Consider the following 21466-nt stretch of genomic DNA (forward strand, 5'->3'; position numbering starts at 1 on the left):
GAGAAACTTTCAATACAAATACTTATTTGATTTCTTTTTCACAACCGAAACATCCAAAGTGTATCAAAGCTGGATATTGTAATATCGAAGTGGAGCAATATATTCCAAATCCACTTCGTTGTTACAAGTGTCAAAAGTTTGGTCACGGTGCCCAATCTTGCAGGAATCGTGCAACATGCTACAGATGTGGTAAAGAAGATCATGAAGGTTCTGACTGTTTGTCTTCTCCAAAATGTGTTAATTGTCTGGGAGACCATATGTCTTCATCAAAGTCATGTGAAATCTGGAAACGTGAATATGAAATTATCAAAATCAAAACTCAAAAGAATGCCACCTATTATGAGGCAAAACGTTTAGCAAATGCAGCCTTGCCTCAGTCATCAAATATAACATACTCTGCTGTCGTTGCTCGCCCTCTTGTTAAATCTGTGCTGTCTGTTTCATGTCAGACAGATATCACCTGGGTCAAAGCTGACAAACAAACTTTAAGCACAACAGATTCTGCTGGTGATAAGAATCATGCAACATCAGCTTGCCAGACTGAATCACAAACAATATCTCCTGCAGTGAAAAATCCTTGTCATAAAGTAGATTATAGACAAAAATCTGATCGAGTACAAAAGGGATCACGTGATCCTGTACAAGTCTATAACAAGTTTCAACTTTTAGAAGACATGGACGTCTCTCCTCATCCCCGTGCGCGAAATAGAAGCAGTTCGCCTCGGAAGGGGAAAAGTCGGTCCCCAGTACTACCACCTGCTATTAAATGAACAGTAATTCCTTAATCCAATGGAATTGCAGAGGACTTAGGACCAATTTTAATGAAGTACAACTACTAGCACAGGATTATAAACCATCAGCATTTAGTTTTCAAGAAACATACTTGAAACAAACTGATAAATTCGAATTGCGTAAATACCATTCTTATCATTCTTTTTCACCCCCTGGTGACAAAGCCACTGGTGGATCTTCCATATTGGTGAGACATGGTACTATTCATAGCCCTGTTCCACTTAAAACCAATCTTCAGGCTGTTGCTGTTCGTCTTACTTTACATATAACCCTTACCCTTTGTTCCTTGTATATCTCCCCTTCTTCCATTCTCCATCAGAATGATCTTCAAGATTTGTATGACCAATTACCAAAACCCTGTATCATAATGGGTGATCTCAATGGTCATAACCCATTATGGGGAAGTCCTGATACCAACAGTAAAGGGAAAGTTCTTGAAGAATTTATATCTGATAATAATTTACGTATATTCAATGATGGCTCTGACACCTATTTGCATCCTGCAACGGGAACATATTCGTCTTTAGACCTGTCACTCACTGATTCAAACGTTTATAATGAGTTTGAATGGTCAGTCCATAATGATCTTTGTGGTAGTGACCATTTTCCTACAGTACTTACAGCAATTAACCCTTCCGATGATCCGCCTGTAACAAGATGGAATTTTTCAAAGGCTAATTGGCCATTATTTCAGGCCACCTGCCTTATGGAACTTAAACCAGACCTTTTCATGGATGTCCCTGATCCAATTAAAGTGTTCTCTGACAAACTAAAGCATATAGCTGATGAAACTATTCCTAAGTCCTCTGTAAATCCGCACATCCGTAAACCATGGTTTAATGATGAATGCAAACAGGCTAGGAAGAAGAGGAAGAAAGCAGAGAAATATTTTCGTCTTCATCCCACTGTTCATAACTTAAATAATGTAAAAATCAGTTACGCTAAAGCTCGACGAACGTTTAAACACATTAAACGTCATACTTGGAAAAATTACGTTTCCAAAATAAATTCCCGTACTCCTATGTCAAGGGTATGGAATATGATCCAAAAAATTAAAGGCAAGGGTTTCAAATCCAGTAGTATTCAGCATCTCAAAAATGATAATAACATACTAACTGAAAAATCTGATATTGCAAACAAGTTGGGTGAAACTTTGGCTAAACATTCATCCTCCTCAAATTATCATCCAAAATTCCAGACTTATCAAATACACCAAGAGAAGAAACCAGTAAATTTTAAATCTGATAATGGTGAAGATTATAATGAGGTATTTTCATTACATGAACTTCATACTGCGCTATCACAGGCTCACGATACTGCAACAGGGCCTGATGATATCCATTACCAACTCTTAAAACACTTGCCTGAATCATGTCTCGAAACGTTACTTGGCATTTTTGACCATATTTGGATAACACAACATTTTCCCCCTTCATGGCGAAAAGCCATAGTTGTTCCTATTCCAAAGCCTGGGAGGGATCATACAGATCCATCAAATTACCGACCTATTTCCTTAACTAGTAGTGTTTGCAAAACCATGGAGCGAATGGTAAATAATCGCTTAGTTTGGTTTTTGGAAACCAACAGTCTGATTACTGATATACAATGTGGTTTTCGTAAAAACCGAAGCACAATTGACCACTTGGTTCGTTTGGAATCATTTGTAAAAAATTCGTTCATTAAAAAACAACATGCAGTATCAATCTTTTTTGATCTCGAAAAAGCATATGATACTACTTGGAAGCATGGTATTTTGAAAGATTTACATTCTTTTGGGTTGAGAGGTCGCTTGCCTCAGTTTATATCCAATTTCTTAAATGACAGACAGTTTCAAGTACGTGTGGGAACAACCCTCTCAGACTACTTTCATCAAGATCAGGGTGTTCCACAAGGCAGTATTTTGTCTGTGACTTTATTTAGTATTAAAATCAATAGTCTTTCTAAGGTTTTAAGTGATTCAGTAGATGGATCACTATTTGTGGATGATTTTAATGTTTCTTGTAGAGGTAGAAATATGCATACAATAGAGAGGCAATTACAAATTTGTCTCAATAAAATTGAAAAATGGTCACTTGAAAACGGGTTTAAATTTTCGATAACAAAAACAAATTGTTTGCATTTCTGCAGAAAGTATAAACCGCATAAAGATCCAGAACTATTTTTAAATGGCACCCCCATCAAAGTAGTAAAGGAGGCCAGGTTCTTGGGTCTTATTTTCGACTCACATCTAACTTTTCTACCCCACATTAAATCCCTTAAAACTAAATGCCTGAAGGCACTTGATCTGTTAAAAGTTGTCTCCAATTCAAAGTGGGGAGGAGACCAAACTACCCTACTCCACTTATACAGATCTCTCATCCGTTCGAAACTTGATTACGGCTCCATCGTTTATGGTGGAGCCTGTAAAAGCAACCTCAAAATACTTGATTCTATCCACCATCAAGGTCTAAGACTATGTCTTGGGTCATTTAGAACTTCTCCTATTGACAGTCTTTACGTCGAGGCCGATGAGCCATCTCTTACTCAACGACGTATAAAACTCTCCTTACAGTATATAACAAAACTGTATTCTAATGAGGCCAACCCTGCATTTAACTGTGTTTTTAATCCTCTTTATGTGGATTTATACAATAAAAAGACTTCTCTTGTTCCGCCTCTGGGACTTAGAGTAAAACCTTTTCTGTCTGCTTGCGGCATTGAGCTAGAAAATATATCTCCTTCCCGTCTACTTTCGTCTCCACCTTGGCAGTTAGTTAGACCCGAAGTTGACCTAACACTGACGAGGTTTAAAAAATCAGAAACAAATGAATTACAATATAAACAAGAATATAATCAATTAAAAAGTAACTATAATACATACAAATCCTTATTTACAGATGGGTCCAAGGATGGTGGCGCAGTGGCTTGTGCCACTGTCATTGGATCCAGAACAATATCTTTCAGATTACCAGATAATAGTTCTATTTTCACAGCAGAAGCAAACGCCATATTAACGGCTCTTAAATATATTGAAAGACATCCTACACATAAACAGTATATTATCTATTCCGATTCTCTTTCTTGCCTCCAGGCAATTAAACACCTCTCATGTAAACATCCACTTGTAATTGAAATTATTGAATTGCATAATGATCTTGCCACTGGCCAATACGACATCGTCTTTTGTTGGTTACCCAGTCACGTAGGCATTTCCGGGAACACAATGGCTGATCTTGCTGCCAAGGCGGCACTCAACAAATCTGTGACACCACTTCTTATTCCATACACTGATTATAAAGCTACAATTAGATCGTATATCCGAGATCTGATGCAAAAGAGGTGGGACACCCAAATGGGTGTAAATAAATTACATGCAATAAAACCTTATATTGGTTATACCCACTTGGGTTGTCAGTCCAGATTTGAGGAGGTCATTATGAGGCGATGTCGTATTGGCCATACGAGATATACTCATGAATACCTTTTGAAAGGTGAGGATCCTCCATTCTGCATCCCTTGTGATGAAAAAATCACAGTCAAGCATATCTTGCTTGACTGTGTTGAGTATTCCATCACAAGGGATCAGTATTTTAATTCACAAACTATGAAGGATCTTTTTAGCAATATTAGCCCTCATTTAATTATTGCATTTTTAAAGGAATTAGATTTGTTAATTGAACTGTAAATAGATAAATATTTTAAAATTGGAAGATTAAATTAGAAACTCAAATCGTTCGTGGCTGTACCCTCAAAGGGGGTTGAAGTACCGTAAAATTATTGTCCTCCTGAGAGGGTACATAAGTCCAAAAACATTTGAAGTAAATTTCAGTTTTCCATCTTTTTAATCGTAGAATAAGTGTGTTTTTAGTTTATGGCTAGATTTGTCTACAATTGCTAACAGCTGAGGGGATGATGTAAATCCAACTAGGGTCCATGCAGGAAGCAAATGTACTGTAAGTCCCCATGGTCCCTAGTATGGTGATCTACCTTCAGTTGTTGGCAACCTATAGCTCATTTTTATATTGTACTGTCCTCTATAGATGCATTGTTTTAGGTCTATTCACTAGTTTTACATTCTACTCTGTGATATTCTAGTTAGTTTTACTGTCCTTCGTCGACAGGGTTTTACAATGTAAGTGCTATTAATTCATTTGTATTATCCTAATTACTCATTAAATGCTCTCGTCACGATATGGCTGCAATATTGCCGATGTGACGTTACATATTAACTCACTCACTCACTCACTCACTCTTTCTTGCCTTCAGGCTATTAAAACTCTTTCTTGTAAACATCCACTTTTAATAGAAATTATTGAATTGTATAATGATCTTGCTACTGGCCAATACGACATCGTCTTCTGTTGGTTACCCAGCCACGTAGGCATTTCCGGTAACGCAATGGCCGATCTTGCTGCTAAGGCAGCACTCAACAAATCTGTGACACCACTTCTTATTCCTTATTCTGACTACAAAGCTAGCATTAGAGCTTACACTCGTGATCTGATGCAGAAGAAGTGGGACACCCAAGTAGGTATAAATAAACTACATGAAATAAAACCCTACATTGGTTATACATACTTGGGTTGTCAGTCCAGATTAGAAGAAGTCATTTTGCGACGATGTCGTATTGGCCATACAAGATACACTCATGTATACCTTTTAAAAGGTGAGGATCCTCCGTTTTGTATCCCTTGTGATGAGAGAGTCACGGTCAAGCATATTCTGCTTGACTGTGTTGAATTCTCCATCACAAGGGATAAATTTTTCAATGTCAAAACTATCAAGGACCTTTTTAGCACTGTTAGTTGTCATTTAATCATTGGTTTTTTAAAAGAAATTGATTTTTTTGTGGAATTTTGAAAATTATGTTGTGTAAATAGATGCATTTTAATGATTGGTAGTTTGAATTAGTAACTTGAATTGTTGGTGGCTGTACCCTCGAAGGGGGTTGAAGTATTGTAAAATTATTGTCCTCCTGAGAGGGTACGTAAGTCCAAAAGCATTTACAGTAAATTTAAACTTTCCATTGTTCTTAATCGTAGTATATGTGTATTTTTAATTTTTGGCTAGATGTGACTAAATTGCTGACAGCTGAAGGGATGTTGTAAATCCAACTAGGGTCCATGCAGGCAGCAAAGGTACCGTAAGTCCCCATGGTCCCTAGTATGGTGATCTACCTTCAGTTGTTGGCAATCTGTAGCCTGATTTTATGTTGTATTGTCCGAATAGTGATATTAGTTTTAACATTCCACACTAGTTTTAATCCAAATTGTGATACTCTAGTTGTTTTACTGTCCGTCGTTGACAGGTTTTTATAGTATCCATATATTTCATTTCAGTATTTTCCCGTGTGGACCCGGGACAGAATGTGTCCACAGCACCCCATTGCTTGTCGTAAGAGGCGACTAAATTGGGCAACCTGTTTGCCGTGGGTTGCGTCCCGTGTCGGTGGAGGACGGGATCCTGGTGGTTGAGGGCAGTAGGGGCCTGAACCATTTTGCTCCTATTGCTCAACACACCACTTCGGCCCTTACTTCACCTAGACGGGTGGTAGAATCGGCCCGATTCTATCAATCGGCTGGTCACGCCATGCCCTGTGCATAGAAAGTATTTTCGCACATTTGATTTATTGGGCATTGGTCATTTTTGACGTCTAGTGTGTAATACCTTTTTGCTATATCTACTTGCCTAGAGTCCTATGCCAGAAGGCGGTGGCTCATGGGCCAATCTGGTGATGTCGACCTCTGTGTTCTATATGTCTCCAATTTCTTGCTAATAGCCTAACCAGCCTAGCATTTGAATTGGTAGACAAATGTAGCTACTCATGTCGTATTTACTGGAGTATACCACTCCTGTATCCTTAGTGTTTGCAGGCTGGAGTTCCACTGCAGTACAACACTGTCCTCGTTGACACTCGGTGGCGGGTGGGGAGCGGGGGTGCTGAATCTATTATCATCACCATGTCAATCACCCTTTCTGGTTCCACGAGAAACGACAAAAAAAAGACGTTTAGAGGCTGATCATCTTTCTTGCAATGAAGATGTTTCAGGTCCAACACACCAAGAACCTTGGCCAAGATTCATAGTTATTGAATCTACCAATGGTGAACCACTCAAGATCAATCCATTTCTAGTATCAAAGACAATACAATCTATTTGTGGAGAGGTTAAGAACGTTTCACGTCTCAGAGGAGGTACACTTCTTGTTGAGTGTGCGCGACGACAGCAATCCATAAATTTATTGCAACAACATCAATTTGCCAACGTCAATGTTGCTGTCTCAGCTCATAGAACTCTGAACTCAAGTAGAGGCATTGTTAGAGATAGAGCCCATTGTCTGGCGGACATGTCCGAGGATGAAATAGTGGCTGAACTTAAGGATCAGAATGTAACTTCCGTCAAACGCTTTCCTGTTAAGAAGCAGGATGGTAGCATTGTACCTGGCCACACTTACATGTTTACCTTTTCATCGTGCACTCTGCCAAAGTCAATCAAAGCCGGCTATTTCAATATCGGAGTGGAGGTGTATATCCCCACTCCACTCCGCTGCTATTCCTGTCAGAAGTTTGGACACGGGTCTAAGTCCTGTCGAAACACTCCTCGTTGTCATCGTTGTAGTGAACATCATCAAGACTCTGACTGCAGCAATGATATCAAATGTGCCAACTGTGGAAGCAGTCATCTTTCCTCTTCTAAATGTTGTCCTGAATGGCATATGCAATCTAAGATACTTAAATTAAAGTATGAAACAAATATTTCCTTCATGGAGGCTAAAAACAAAGTCCTTAGCCAGAATCAACATAATCCCTCTCCCACTGTGACATACTCTGCTGCAGTCTCACGACAACCAGAAACAATCTCTACTTCGTGTCAAACGGATTTGACCTGGATGGCTTCTGAGAAACCTGTTCATGTGAATAGCACTTCTGGCAGTCAGGGCTTTTTCACAACGTCTGCCTCTCAGACTATTAGTCATGTATCAGGTGAAGTTGTTCAAACAGCTATAGATGTTGAAACGTCAAAAGGTGAAATGCCAAAATCGCAAAGAAAGCGTCTAAATCGTAGATCAAAGAAATCTCCTGCTGATACTCCTGTAGAGGTTCGACCCGTGAAGGTCCCGGGGTAGAATAGGCCTTCAGCAACCCATGCTTGCCATAAAAGGCGACTCAGCTTGTCGTAAGAGGCGACTAATGGGATCGGGTGGTCAGGCTCGCTGACTTGGTTGACACATGTCATCGGTTCCCAATTGTGCAGATCGATGCTCATGTTGTTGATCACTGGATTGTCTGGTCCAGACTCGATTATTTACAGACCGCCGCCATATAGCTGGAATATTGCTGAGTGCAGCGTAAAACTAAACTCACTCACTCACTCACCTGTAGAGGTTCACAATTTGTTTGGCACCCGTGGCGAGCCACCTCCTCGTGGTGGGTGCTGGGTAACGCTAAGTGCTCGCCAACCCCCCGTGTGGATCCGGGGGCATATTTGGTCCACCAACCCGTTTGCCGTGGGTTGCGGCCCTGTGTCGGTGGAGGACGGGAGTCTGGTGGTTGAGGGCACTGGGGGCCTGTGACCGCGTTCCCTTTGCTCAACACACCCCTTCGACCCTTACTTCACCTAGACGGGAGGTTCGGCTGGTCATGCCAAGCCCTGTGCATAGATTATAAATTTATTTATCATTGCACAAGTATGATTTGGAACTGATTTTGATTGATTTTGGTCTTGGCTCTAATATCTAAAACATGTTTGATGTTGAATTATGCTGCTTTGAACTTTGCCTAGAGTCTTATGCCAGAAGGCGATGGCTCATGGGCCAATCTGGTAGACTAATTATTTCTAATTCTTCTACTGGAGTATATCATCCGGGTATCCTTGGTGCTGCAAACTGGAGGCCCGCTTGCTTTAGCATCGTCCTTGTGATACTCCGTGGTGGGTGGGGAGCTCGGATGATGAAATCTACATAACTAACCATGGCTTACGAAACCCCCACTAAGAAGAGCAAACGTCCTCTCGAAAATGATCCCGTTGACGACCTCAGACCGTCCAAACAAATTGATTATTGGCCACGTTTCCTTGTCATTGAGACCAAAGATAACACACCTCTGAAGCTGAACCCGTTTGCTGTGTCTAAAGGTATCCAAGGCATTGCTGGCGAAGTAAAGAACATTCGACGATTACGTTCTGGTGCCCTGTTGATTGAGTGTGCCAGAAAACAACAATCAACCAACCTTTTGAATATTGACACTTTTGTTGGTACTCCGGTTACAGTCACGGCCCACAAAACACTCAACACCAGTAAGGGAATAGTGCGAGATCGTGATCGATTGCTTGCAGACATGTCTGACCTAGATATCGTTTCCGAGATGATAGATCAGGGTGTACTATATGTCAAACGTTTCTCAACCCGTAAAAACAACACAACCATAAAAACCAACACATATCTGTTTTCCTTCTCATCGCCTACTGCTCCAAAGCCACTTAAGGCAGGGTACTGTAATCTCAATGTTGATACATACATTCCGAATCCGCTGAGGTGCTTCAAGTGCCAAAAATTCGGCCATGGTGTAAATACGTGCACATTGACTGTTGTGTGTGCTCATTGTAGTGAAAAAACACACACAACAGAAGATTGTGACAGCCATGTTAAAAAGTGCACAAACTGCGCAGGGGATCACCCATCTTTCTCTAAAGAATGTCCTGTGTGGAAACAACAAATGGCCATTAACAGAATGAAGTTTACACAGAACATCAGTTTTGCAGATGCAAAGAAATTGGTCCAGAGCTCAGTACAAACGGAAAGCTATGCTTCCGTTGCCAGACCAAACCCAGACGCAGCATCCACAATTATGAAATTATCTGCAAGCTGTCAGACAAACTTGACTTGGGTGAACACGGATTCCCCTCAACCTTTGTCACCTGCCATATCTACTCAAACTGCAGAATCACTTCCTGGTACATCTCAGATTCAATCAGCAACATCCCCTGATCATAACATATCTTCTCAGTCATCAACAAGGTCTCAACCCAGTAAAACAAAAACTAAGAAGCCTGATTCTTTGAAAAAGCTAAGTGGCAGAGCCCCAAAAGGTTCAGAGAATAAAATCCAAATTTACAACAAATATGGATCACTCGAAGACATGGACGTGTCTGAAAACGTCCGCTCTAGGGCACACAGCCTGTCGCCGACCAAAAAGGTGCGGGGTAGATCCCCAATAAATCCCCCCAAAAGATAGGTTATCAGAATAATATTATTCAGTGGAATTGCAGAGGACTAAGGACTAATTTTAATGAATTGCAGCTTTTAATCCAGGATTTTACACCGTCAGCAATGTGTCTACAGGAAACATATTTAAAACACACTGATACTCTCGACCTCCGTCATTTCAATGCATACCATTATTTTTCACCTCCCGGTGATAGGGCAAGTGGAGGATCATCAATCTTGGTACGGCAAAATGTTATACATAGTTCAATAGCGCTTAAAACAAATCTCCAAGCTGTAGCTGTGCGACTTACATTACAAGTTGCATTTACGCTTTGTTCATTGTATATTCCACCTTCATACACTGTCCAGTTAACTGATCTACAAGCTCTTTACAATGAACTTCCTAAACCCTGTATAATCATGGGCGATTTCAATGGCCATAACCCACTCTGGGGTGGTCCTACTACGAACACCAAAGGTAAATTACTTGAGGATTTTCTTTCAAATAATGATCTCTGCATTTACAATGACGGATCACATACATATTTACATCCTGGCACAGGGATATATTCAGCTCTTGATTTATCAGTTACTGACTCTAATCTCTTAAATGAATTTGAATGGTCGGTTCACGATGACTTGTGTGGGAGCGACCATTTCCCTACAATACTAAAACCTGTGAGCCCCTCTGATGTACCTCCATCATCACGATGGAATTTTAAAACGGCCAACTGGGCTCTATATGAATCTCTCTGTACTGGCAAACTTAATCCCGAACGTTTTATTACTGCTCCTGATGCTGTTAAATGTTTTTCAGATGTACTCATTGACATTGCTGATGAGTGTATCCCAAAGTCTTCTGCAGTTCCACATATTCGAAAACCATGGTTCAACGATGAATGCAAACAAGCTAGAAAGGCAAGAAAAAAAGCAGAACATTATTTCCGTCGCCACCCTATGGTGCATAATTTAAATAAATTTAAAATTTTAAATGCTAAAGCACGGCGTACCTTTAAACAGAACAAACGCCAATCTTGGCAAAATTATGTATCTAAAATAAATTCTCGGACACCAATGTCCAAGGTATGGAACATGGTGCAGAAAATTAAAGGTAAAGGTACTAAATCTACTGTCCATCATCTTAGGCATGGAGATCAATTGCTTACTGATAAATCAGATATTGCTAATAAACTAGGTGAAACCCTTGCTAAACACTCTTCCTCTTCCAATTATGTACCAAAATTCCAGCAATATCAAAAACAAGAAGAAAAGAAAACTATTAATTTCAATTCTGATAATGGGGAAGATTATAATGAAACTTTTTCTATTCATGAACTCCATACTGCTCTTGATCAAGCTCATGACACTGCTACTGGAGCTGATAACATACATTATCAACTCCTGAAGCACTTACCAGAATCCTGCCTAGAAACTCTTCTCAATATTTTTGATGATATTTGGACATCGGGTAACTTTCCTCCGTCATGGCGTGACGCCATAGTAGTACCAATACCTAAACCTGGACGTGATCATACGGATCCATCCAATTATCGACCTATTTCACTAACTAGCTGTGTTTGCAAGACCATGGAACGCATGATAAATAATCGACTTGTTTGGTACTTGGAAACAAATAACCTTATAACTGATATACAGTGTGGTTTCCGCAAAAACAGAAGTACTGTCGATCACTTAGTGCGTTTAGAATCATTTGTTAAAAACGCACTAATTAATAAACAACATGCTGTGTCTATCTTTTTTGATCTCGAAAAAGCATATGACACAACCTGGAAGTATGGTATTTTACGAGACTTACATGACTTCGGCTTGCGAGGTCGTTTACCTCAATTTATAGCCAACTTTTTAAATGACAGACAGTTTCAAGTTCGAGTGGGTTCTACCCTGTCTGATCATTACAATCAGGATCAGGGTGTTCCACAAGGCAGTATTCTGTCTGTCACACTTTTTAGCATCAAGATAAATAGTTTATCAAAAGTTTTAAACGATTCAATTGATGGATCGTTGTTTGTGGATGATTTTAATATTTCTTGTCGTGGTAAAAATATGCATACCATTGAACGGCAACTGCAGCTTTGTTTAAACAAAATAAATAAATGGTGTCTTGAAAACGGCTTTAAATTTTCTAAATCCAAAACTAATTGTATACATTTTTGCAGAAAATATAAGCCACATAAGGACCCTGAACTATCTCTAGATGGCACTCCCATCAAAGTTGTAAAGGAGGCCAAGTTCTTGGGCCTAATCTTTGACTCCCACTTAACATTTCTGCCTCATATTAAATCTCTTAAAACTAAATGCCTGAAGGCTCTTGACTTGTTGAAAGTTGTTTCCAACTCAAAGTGGGGAGGGGATCAGGCTACCCTCTTACACCTATATCGATCACTGGTCCGTTCGAAACTCGATTATGGCTCCATCGTATATGGTGGAGCCTGCAAAAGCAACCTTAAACTTCTTGATTCTGTCCACCATCAAGGTCTAAGACTTTGTCTTGGGTCTTTCAGAACGTCACCTATTGATAGTCTTTACGTTGAGGCCGATGAACCATCTCTTACTCAACGTCGTATAAAATTGTCTTTACAATACATTACTAAATTATATTCTAACGAATCTAACCCTGCCTATAACTGTGTGTACAATCCGCTTTATGAGGATTTGTATAACAAAAAGTCGTCTCTTGTCCCCCCTCTTGGGCACAGAATTAAACCATTTATTTCTTCTGCTGGCATTGAGCTGGAAAGTATATCGCCTTCCCGTCTTCTTTCTTCTCCTCCTTGGCAATTGGTTAGGCCACAAGTTGACCTAACCTTAACAGCATTTAAAAAATCAGAAACAAATGACTTCCAATATAAACAAGAATATCATCAATTAAAACATCAATATAGCAATTACAAACCCTTATTTACAGATGGATCCAAGGACGGTGGCGCAGTGGCTTGTGCCACTGTCATTGGATCCAGAACAATATCTTCTAGATTACCAGATAATAGTTCTATTTTTACAGCAGAAGCTAACGCCATATTAACAGCTCTTAAATATATTCAAAGACACCCGAAACGTAAACAGTATATAATCTATTCAGACTCTCTCTCTTGCCTTCAGGCTATTAAAAATCTTTCTTGTAAACATCCACTTTTAATTGAAATTATTGAACTGTATAATAATCTTGCTACTGGCCAATACGACATCGTCTTCTGTTGGATACCCAGCCATGTAGGCATTTCTGGTAACGCAATGGCCGATCTTGCTGCCAAGGCAGCACTCAACAAATCTGTGACACCACTTCTTATTCCCTACACTGATTATAAAACTACCATTAGATCTTATATCCGTGATCTGATGCAGAAGAAGTGGGACACCCAAGTTGGTATAAATAAATTACATGAGATAAAACCTTACATTGGTTATACCCACTTGGGTTGTCAGTCCAGATTTGAAGAGGTCATACTACGACGATGTCGTATTGGCCACACTAGATATACCCATGCATACCTGTTGAAAGGTGAGGATCCTCCTTTTTGTATCCCTTGTGATGAGAGAGTCACGGTCAAGCATATTCTGCTTGACTGTGTCGAATTCTCCATCACAAGGGATATGTATTTTACAGTTAAAACTATGAAGGATCTTTTTACCAGCGTTAGTTTTCATTTAATTATTGGTTTTTTAAAAGAAATTGATTTTTTGATTGAATTGTGAGCAATATGTTTCTGTAAAAAGATGTATTTTAATAATTGGTAGTTTGGATTCGTAACTAGAATTGTTAGTGGCTGTACCCTCAAAGGGGGTTGAAGTATTGTAAAATTATTGTCCTCCTGAGAGGGTACGTAAGTCCAAAAACATTCATAGTAAATTTAAATCTACCAGGCTTTTAATCGTAGTATTCGTGTTGTTTTAATTTTGGCTAGCATATTGTACACTCGCCAGCGGCTGAAGGGATGGTGTAAATCCAACTAGGGTCCATGCAGGTAGCAAAGGTACTGTAAGTCCCCATGGTCCCTAGTATGGTGATCTACCTTCTGTTGCTGGCGATCTATAGCCTGTTTTTATATTGTATTGTCTGAATATTGATATTAGTTTTAACTTTCCAAGCTAGTTTTAATTCAAATTGTGATACTGTAGTTGTTTTACTGTCCTTTGTCGACAGGTTTTATAACACACATATATTCCTTTTCAGTGGTTTGTTCCCGTCACGATATGGCTGAAATATTGCCGATGTGACGTTAAATATTAACTCACTCACTCACTCACAATTTGTTTGAGCCTTTGGAGATGGATGATACGCCATCTTCACAAAACCGAAATAACGGTACACCCTCCTCTCGTACACGTGAGAGGTCTCCAATAGAACCGCCATGAGTAACGCTACAAATGTAGTACAGTGGAATTGCAGAGGGCTTAGGAATAATTTTCACGAAGTCCAATTATTAGCTCAAGATTTAAACCCATCAGCATTTAGTCTACAGGAAACATTTCTTAAACGTGATGATAAGTTTGAAATGCGTCAGTACAACTCGTATCACTGTTTTTCACCTCCGGGGGATAAAGCAACCGGGGGTGCTTCCATTTTGGTGAGACAGGGTATCATTCACAGCCCTGTTCCTCTTACAACTAAACTTCAGGCTGTTGCTGTCCGACTAACCTTACACGTCACGATCACACTCTGTTCGTTGTACATACCACCATCCTCGACTCTTCAGCTATCAGAACTTCAGGATTTATATTTCCAATTGCCTGGACCCTGTGTTATAACGGGAGATCTCAACGGTCATAATCCTCTAAGGGGAAGCAACGATACGAACAATAAAGGTAAAATTCTTGAAGATTTTGTTTCTAATAATGACTTGTGCATATTTAACGACGGTTCGAACACATATCTACATCCAGCAACGGGTACATATTCAGTACTAGATTTGTCAATCACAGATCCAACCATACTTAATGAATTTTCATGGTCAGTCCACGGTGACCTGTGTGGTAGTGACCATTTTCCGACAGTAATCACTGCTATAAATCCAACTGATGATCTCATTCACAGCCCTGTTCCTCTTACAACTAAACTTCAGGCTGTTGCTGTCCGACTAACCTTACACGTCACGATCACACTCTGTTCGTTGTACATACCACCATCCTCGACTCTTCAGCTATCAGAACTTCAGGATTTATATTTCCAATTGCCTGGACCCTGTGTTATAACGGGAGATCTCAACGGTCATAATCCTCTGTGGGGAAGCAACGATACGAACAATAAAGGTAAAATTCTTGAAGATTTTGTTTCTAATAATGACTTGTGCATATTTAACGACGGTTCGAACACATATCTACATCCAGCAACGGGTACATATTCAGTACTAGATTTGTCAATCACAGATCCAACCATACTTAATGAATTTTCATGGTCAGTCCACGGTGACCTGTGTGGTAGTGACCATTTTCCGACAGTAATCACTGCTATAAATCCAACTGATGATCTCTCGACGTCAAGATGGAATTTTTCTAAAGCTAATTGGCCTTTATTTCAGACTAGTTGTACTAAAAACTTAAAACCAGAATTTTTCATGGACGCTCATGATGCAATCCAGTCATTTTCGGAGACACTGAAACAAATTGCTGATGATACTATTCCTAAGTCCTCTGTAAATCCACACATTCGTAAGCCATGGTTTGATAACGAATGTAAACAGGCCAGGAAAAGTAGGAAGAAAGCAGAAGACTATTTTCGCCGACACCCTACTGTTCACAATTTAGATAAAGTTAAAATTTTAAATGCCAAGGCTCGACGCACATTTAAGCAGAATAAACGTCAGTCTTGGAGAAAATATGTTTCCAAGATCAATTCACGCACACCTATTTCAAAGGTGTGGAATATGATACAAAGAATAAAGGGCAAAGGTTCCAAATCTACCGTTCAACATTTAAAGGATGGTGATAATTTATTAACGGATAAGGCTGACATTGCCAATAAGCTTGGTGAAACTCTCGCCAGGCACTCATCTTCATCCAATTATGTCCCTGAATTTCAAAAGCACCAGAAACAACAGGAGAAGAAAACAATCAATTTTAACTCGGACAATGGTGAAGATTATAATGAATTATTTTCACTGCATGAGCTCTATACCGCCCTTGAACAGGCTCATGATACAGCTACAGGGGCTGATGGTATCCATTATCAGCTCCTGAAGCATTTGCCCAAAGCATGTTTGGAAACGCTGCTTAATATATTTGATAATATCTGGACTACAGGCAATTTTCCAACTTCCTGGCGTAATGCCAGTGTAGTCCCAATACCAAAGCCTGGTGGAGATCATACTGATCCATCTAATTACAGAACAATCTCCTTAACGAGTTGTGTATGTAAAACCATGGAGCGAATGTTAAATAATAGATTAACATGGTATCTTGAAACCAACAACCTTATTACAAATATTCAATGTGGTTTCCGGAAAAATCGCAGTACCATTGATCATTTGGTACGTTTAGAATCCTTTGTGAAAAATGCTATAGTAAATAAACAACATGCTGTATCAATTTTCTTTGATCTCGAGAAAGCTTATGATACCACGTGGAAGCATGGCATTTTAAAGGATTTACATGATTTTGGTTTGAGAGGTCGTTTACCTCTTTTTATATCACAGTTTTTACAAGACAGGCAATTTCAAGTCCGAGTGGGTTCTACCCTGTCTGATCATTACAATCAGGATCAGGGTGTCCCTCAAGGCAGTATTTTGTCTGTCACATTATTTAGTATTAAGATCAACAGTTTATCAAAGGTTTTAAATGATTCAATTGATGGATCATTATTCGTGGATGATTTTAATATTTCTTGTCGTGGTAAAAATATGCGCACCATTGAACGGCAATTACAGTTGTGTTTAAATAAAATAAATAACTGGTGTCTTGAAAACGGATTTAAATTTTCTAAGGCACCCGTGGCGAGCCACCTCCTCGTGGTGGGTGCTGGGTAACGCCAACAGCTCGCCGACACCCCCGTAGTGGACCCGGGGGGATATTTGGTCCACCAACCCGTTTGCCGTGGGTTGCGGCCCTGTGTCGGTGGAGGAAGGGATCCTGGTGGTTGAGGGCAACAGGGGCCTGGAACCGTGTTCCTGTTGCTCAACACACTACTTTGGCCCTGACTTCACCTAGACGGGTGGTAGAACTGGCCCGGTTCTATCAATCGGCTGGTCACGCCAAGCCCTGTGCATGGTGATTATTTTGTGCACATTTCTGTTACTGGGTCTTGGATATTTCGATTTTCCATGCAAAATTATATGTGTAATAACTTGCCTAGAGTCCTATGCCAGAAGGCGGTGGCTCATGGGCCAATCTGGCAATCTAGACCTCCGGGTTCTGTTTGTCTTCAGGGATCTGTCTAGGGCAGAACCAGCCTGACTTATACCTTGTTTGGCAAAAATAGCTACCCGTGTCCATTTTGCTGGAGTATAGCATCCCTGTAGCCCTGGTGTCTGTAGTTGGCTTCCACTACAACACCGTCCGCGTTGACACTCCATGGTGGGTGGGGAGCAGGGCTGTTGAATATATTTCCTTCATTATGGCTACCCCACAACTAACTGGTTCTCGGTCAAAAACTAAGAGAAGACACGTTGATGCAGATATTGCTATTTCTTCGGATGAGGAATCTGTACACAATACTGATTACTGGCCACGATTTTTAGTCGTAACAGGTGTTGATGGTGAACCCCTCAAAATCAATCCCTTCGTAATTTCAAAGTCAATTGAGGACATATGTGGCAACGTAAAGAATGTTACCCGTCTCCGCTCTGGTTCATTGCTTGTGGAATGTGCTCGGAGACAACAGTCTGTGAATCTCCTCAAAGCCCATCATTTTGCAAATACTGAGATTGTTGTCTCAGTACACAAAACTTTAAATTCATGTAGAGGTATTGTCCGTGACCGTGCAAAGTGCCTCTCAGACATGTCAGAAGATGAGATTACAGCAGAGCTGCAGAGTCAAGGCGTTACGCATGTGAGACGGTTCACTAGGAAAGATGGTGAGAGAGTTATCAAAACAAACACTTACCTTTTCACGTTTGCACTATCAAAAATACCTTCATCAATTAAAGCTGGGTATTTCAACATTGGAGTTGATGTATATATCCCAAATCCTCTCCGGTGTTTCAGATGTCAACAATTTGGACATGGTGCAAAATCTTGCCGTAACTCTCCAGTTTGCTCCCGCTGCAGTGGGAAACATGACGGTACAGACTGCACAGATGTAATCAAGTGTGCAAACTGCAGCGGCGACCACATGTCCTTCTCAAAATCATGCCCATGCTACATGCAACAAAATAAAATTCTCACCATAAAATATTCTAAAGATGTTTCTTTCTCTGAGGCCAAAAAAATAGTAGAAAAGGAGTCCTCTTCTTCCACTTCTGCAGTGTCTTACTCTGCTGTAGTTTCTTCCTCACGTACAAAGGTTGATCAAGGATGTCAAACGTCAATTAACTGGATATCTGATGTACAGACGGTTCTTTATGAAATAGATGCTGAAGTCACACCTTCCCGTTCCACATCTTCCTCACAAACGACTGTGTTTGTTGAAACAGTACCAGAAACTGAAAGTCAGCCTGAACCTGAGATAAAACGAACTACTTTGCTCACAAAGAAGGAAAAACAAAAGCTCAAGAAAAAAGAATCAAAGGGCCTCAAACATATTGAGGTGCCTTTACCCTTGACTGTTCCTCTGGAGGTTCACAATATCTTCGAATCTCTAGATATGGAGGTCTCTCCATCGCTGCCATTGCAGCATAAAGGCCCTCCTCATTCACGATCTCCTATTATGCCCCCATGAACTGCCCTGACAGTTTATTACAGTGGAATTGTAGAGGTCTTCGGAATAATGTATCTGATCTTCAGCTATTGATCCAAGATTTAAAACCTTCTGCTCTTTGTTTACAAGAAACATTCCTCAAAAACACAGATAAAATTGATTTAAGACAATATGACTCATATCATCACTTTTCTCCCCCAGGCGATAAAGCAACTGGGGGATCTTCTGTTTTGGTGAGGCAGGGTGTCATTCATAGCCCTGTCCCTCTTCGTACCCCTCTCCAGGCTGTTGCAGTTCGTGTGACATTGAATGTCGTGTTCACTTTATGTTCTTTATACATCCCACCGTCATATTGTCTTCAACAATATGATCTTCAGTCACTTTATGACCAACTCCCGAAACCCTGTATAATCATGGGAGATTTAAATGGTCACAACCCACTTTGGGGTAGCAATGACAGCAATACGAAAGGTAAAGTTTTGGAGGATTTTTTCTTAAACAATGACTTATGCATATTCAATGATGGTTCTTCTACATATTTGCATCCAGGAACTGGAACGTATTCGTGTCTTGATTTAGCTGTTGTTGATTCTCATCTGCTAAGTGAGTTCGAATGGTCAGTTCACGATGACCTCTGTGGAAGTGATCATTTTCCCACTTTATTAAAATCTGTGACACCATCGGATGTCTCTCCATCATCACGATGGAACTTTGGTAAAGCGAACTGGGCTTGGTATGAAATTCTTTGTTCTAGTAAACTAACACCTGATGTTTTTCTTGATGTTCCTGATCCTATAAATTCTTTCTCTACCGAACTTCATAAAATAGCTGATGAATGTGTTCCGAAGTCCTCTTCTAATCCACATATACGTAAACCATGGTTTACTGATGACTGCAAACAAGCTAGGAAGGCACGAAAGAAAGCAGAACAGTATTTCCGTCGCCATCCTATGGTCCATAATTTAAATAAATATAAAATTTTAAATGCTAAAGCGAGGCGTACCTTTAAAATGAATAAACGTCAATCTTGGAAAAATTATGTCTCCAAAATAAATTCTCGAACGCCCATATCTAAAGTGTGGAACATGGTACAGAAAATTAAAGGTAAGGGTACAAAATCTAGTGTCCATCATCTTAAACATGGAGATCAATTACTTACTGATAAATCAGATATTGCAAATAAACTGGGTGAAACGCTTGCTAAACATTCTTCCTCTTCTAACTATATGCCGAAATTCCAACAGTATCAAAGACAACAAGAAATGAAACCTATTAATTTCCATTCAGATAACGGGGAAGATTATAACGAACTATTTTCTATTCATGAGCTTCATACTGCTCTTAATCAAGCTTACGATACTGCTACAGGGCCTGATAACATACATTGAAGCATTTACCAGAATCCTGCCTAGAAACTCTCCTAAATATTTTTGATGATATTTGGACATCGGGTAACTTTCCTCGTTCATGGCGTGACGCCATAGTGGTACCAATACCTAAACCTGGACGTGATCGTACGGATCCATCCAATTATCGTCCGATTTCATTAACTAGCTGTGTTTGCAAGACCATGGAGCGCATGATTAATAATCGACTTGTTTGGTACTTGGAAACCAATAACCTTATAACAGATATACAATGTGGTTTCCGTAAAAACAGAAGTACTCTTGATCACTTAGTGCGTTTGGAATCATTTGTCAAAAACGCTCTAATTAATAAACAACACGCTGTGTCTATCTTTTTTGATCTTGAGAAAGCATATGACACAACCTGGAAATATGGCATTTTAAGAGATTTACATGATTTCGGTTTGCGAGGTCGTTTGCCTGAATTCATATCCAACTTTTTAAGTAACAGACAATTTCAAGTCCGGGTGGGTTCTACCCTGTCTGATCATTACAATCAGGATCAGGGTGTTCCACAAGGCAGTATTTTGTCTGTCACTCTTTTTAGCATCAAGATCAACAGTCTATGTAAAGTTTTAAACGATTCAATAGATGGTTCGCTATTTGTGGATGATTTTAATATTTCTTGCCGAGGTAAAAATATGCATACTATTGAACGGCAACTGCAGCTGTGCTTAAACAAAATAGATAAATGGTGTCTCGAAAATGGCTTCAAATTTTCTAAATCAAAAACCAATTGTATACACTTCTGCCGTATATATAAACCCCATAAAGACCCAGAACTATTTCTCAGTGGCACCCCTATCAAAGTTGTAAAGGAGGCTAAGTTCTTGGGACTTATTTTTGATTCACATTTGACCTTTGTGCCCCATATTAAATCCCTAAAAGCCAAATGCTTAAAGGCTCTCGATTTATTAAAGGTTGTGTCCAATTCAAAATGGGGAGGAGATCAGACTACCCTCCTTCACTTATATAGATCACTTGTGCGGTCAAAACTTGATTATGGTTCCATCATATATGGTGGAGCCTGTCAAAGCATCCTAAAACTACTTGATTCTGTCCATCACCAAGGCCTAAGACTTTGTCTTGGTTCTTTTAGAACCTCTCCTATTGACAGTCTTTATGTTGAAGCCGATGAGCCTTCTCTCAACCAACGCCGTATAAAACTGTCTTTACAATACATCACAAAATTAGCTTCCAATGAGTCTAATCCCGCATTTAATTGTGTCTTTAATCCTCTGTATGAGGATTTGTATAACAAAAAGTCTTCTCTTGT

The sequence above is a fragment of the Haliotis asinina genome, chromosome 4 (genome assembly GCF_037392515.1).
Source record: "Haliotis asinina isolate JCU_RB_2024 chromosome 4, JCU_Hal_asi_v2, whole genome shotgun sequence".
Taxonomy (NCBI): domain Eukaryota; kingdom Metazoa; phylum Mollusca; class Gastropoda; order Lepetellida; family Haliotidae; genus Haliotis; species Haliotis asinina.